The sequence below is a fragment of the Sinocyclocheilus anshuiensis genome, unplaced genomic scaffold, assembly GCF_001515605.1.
Source record: "Sinocyclocheilus anshuiensis isolate Anshui unplaced genomic scaffold, SAMN03320099.WGS_v1.1 scaffold1202, whole genome shotgun sequence".
Lineage (NCBI taxonomy): Eukaryota > Metazoa > Chordata > Actinopteri > Cypriniformes > Cyprinidae > Sinocyclocheilus > Sinocyclocheilus anshuiensis.
In genome coordinates this window covers 6,906-9,719 of record NW_015558601.1, presented here as the reverse complement: position 1 = coordinate 9,719, position 2,814 = coordinate 6,906, and the positions used below count along the sequence as shown (strand labels likewise).

At 44.4% G+C, this 2,814-nt stretch overlaps 1 pseudogene; it reads left to right on the top strand.

The window, feature by feature from the left end:
- The first annotated feature begins 1,265 nt into the window (after positions 1-1,265).
- The window catches only part of LOC107680156 (uncharacterized), a 5,126-nt pseudogene continuing 3,577 nt past the window's right edge, over positions 1,266-2,814 (top strand).

Genomic DNA, 2,814 nt, shown 5'->3' with positions numbered 1-2,814 from the left:
GTTTATTAACGAGCTGCAGTTTTATTACATCATGCGCTGGCACAGATGCAGTATATTAACGCCAGGGGTCATCAATAAGGTGCAGATTTGGTCCTCAATTAGTGTTTCCAACACACTTTTTCACAGCGCGCATCACGACAAGTTCAACAAGCAACAACGACTTATCCAAGTGACTGCTGCAGAACGCACGCGAGAGAGAGACGAGGCAGCGCAGATCGTGCGTCTCATAAGTGAGTGGGAATTTACCGAACGTGGCACTTGCGTGAGTTAACACTGTATGCAATACCCGCAACCTCACACCAAATTTCAGGTCGTGTAGATAGGCAAGCATATATACAAATCATTTAGTAAGCAGAAATCCGAAATTTACCTTAACATATTAAGTTAGAGGAAGATGCGACTGAATTGATGCTTGAAGAATGCGCTTCCAGCAGCCATGATAAACAGTTGGCGGTTAAAGTTTTCTATGCACAATTTCTCAAGTAAAACTACACAATTTTTAAACTACTCAAACAAGTAAAATTACTGATAAAAACTACTTAATTACTGTAACGTGAGTATTTTTAATTCGTTACTTCACACCCCTGCATGTTCCACGCATGTGCAGTAGATTGGCTTGAACAGACAAACATGGCGACATCTGTGCAGCAGGAAGAGCTTCTTTGTCTGCTGTACCTGGCTAATTCGCAGAAGAAGAAAAAAGACGTAGGGCAAGAAAGTGGTGTGTGCGGCCACTGAATGGGACCAGGACCAAAGACGGGGAGTTTATGTTGGTGCAGGAGATGCGTGCAATGGACGAGGAGAAGTACCATCAGTACTTTCGAATGTCTGCCGCCAAATTTGATTTCCTGGCCCACAGAATCGATGAACGCATCCAGCACAAAAGAACACACAGTGCTCCGATCAGTGTGGCGGAAAGGTTAGCGGTGACTTTACGCTATTTATCAACTGGATGTTCTCAGGTCGGTGTGGCTGCGAGTTACAGACTGGGCAGCTGCACTGTATTGAAGATTATTCCCGAGGTGTGCAAGGCCATTTGGGACACTCTGCAGCCGGAATTCTTCCCCTTTCCATCCCAGACACAGTGGATGGACATACATAGCGCGTGATTTTTGGAGAGTCTGGAACTTCCCACTGTGTCTTGGTGCCATCAACGAGAAGCATGTCACCATCAAAGCCCCCCGAAATGCTGGAACTATTTTAATTACAAGGGGAGTCACTCAGTTGTTCTGATGGCTGCTTGTGATGCCCATTACCGGTTCACGATGGTAGACGTGGGGGCCTATGGACGTGAAAGCGATGGAGGCGTCTTCAAAGAAAGTATATATGGGTCCAAGCTAATCAACGGGACTCTGGAGCTGCCACGACCAGCCACCCTGCCAGGCACGGATGTCACCAACCCGCATGTGTTTGTTGCAGATGCAGCTTTCCCACTGCTCCCAAATCTCATGCACCCATTCCCAGGTAAAGTCTTATGTTTATCAGAATGTACAAAAGAATTATAAAATTATATTTTGCAGTAATACTGTGTGTCACAACAGCATGACATGAACCACATTATCAATTTGTTGCTGTAATGTGGGTGTTTAAGTTAAGCCTATGTATATATGTAAATAACTGTATATAGGTATATTTAATTGTATTTTTGAGGTTACCATTTATAATTTATAATGTTACATTTAATTACCAATTAGTTTATGCTTGTGTAGCATCAAAGACACCACCATGTGTGTTCACACTGTTTGTATGTCCCTCTCACTTTATCCCACAGGCTCCAACCTCACGACAGCACAGCAAGTATACAACTACCGGCATAGGATCATAGAGAACACCTTCGGCATCATGGCATCCCGGTGGAGGATTTTTGCCCGACCAATTGACTGCAGCCCAGACAATGTAGTACACATTGTGAAAGCCTGTGTGGCTTTACACAACTGCTTAACCCACACTGATGCATCTAATCCAGGGAACACCATACAATACCATACACCTTGCCAGATAGCCCCACTGCAGACGGAGACATCCAGCCAGGGGAGTGGAGGCGGCATGTGGCAGGCAACACCAATCTTCTTGAGGCAAGGCAGCTGTCCGCTGGAAGAGCATCACGGGTAGGGTTGGGTACCGAAACCAAGTACCAATATGGCACCGGTACCCATGTAACCGGTATGTACTAGAACAGAATCAGAACAGATTTCGGTGCCTCATTTCGGTGCCATGCCTGAGCGATCGATTTAAATATTTGTCCTCTGGTTCTCCAAAACGGACGTAAGAAGCATCATCACTGGCACCGCACGTGAAAAATAATTTCCCGACTGAGAAAACGCACGTGAACTCAAGTCGGAAAGCTCTAATAATACAAATCCAACAAATCCTTGTAGTAACGAGCGTGTCCATGTTGTTTTCACATTCCGACTTAAAAGCACAACTCGGGAAATGAAAGCATCCGAGAAGCGCGTGAATGCAGTAATTACACTTGATCTGATGGCAGCAGCTTCCGTTAACTACGCTAAACATGCTTAAATTAAAATGCCTAAAGCTAAACCTCCCTTGTATTCACATTTCTAAACCTGTTGTCCAACAAAAGAGAACATTATAACCTTTTTACTCCACAACACTTTTGTGATCTGATGTGGCTTCGTGTCACAGAATGAGGCAGAAAATGTTCTATACTGTAAAAAAGGCTATGTCGATTAGCAATGGATTATAAATATATTGAGCTAGTGAGCGACGCCTTGTGGTACCATAACAGAGAGGCACAAAATCACTTTCCAGAACATTTTCGTTCACTGTTCCTGGCTGGTGGAATGATTTTCC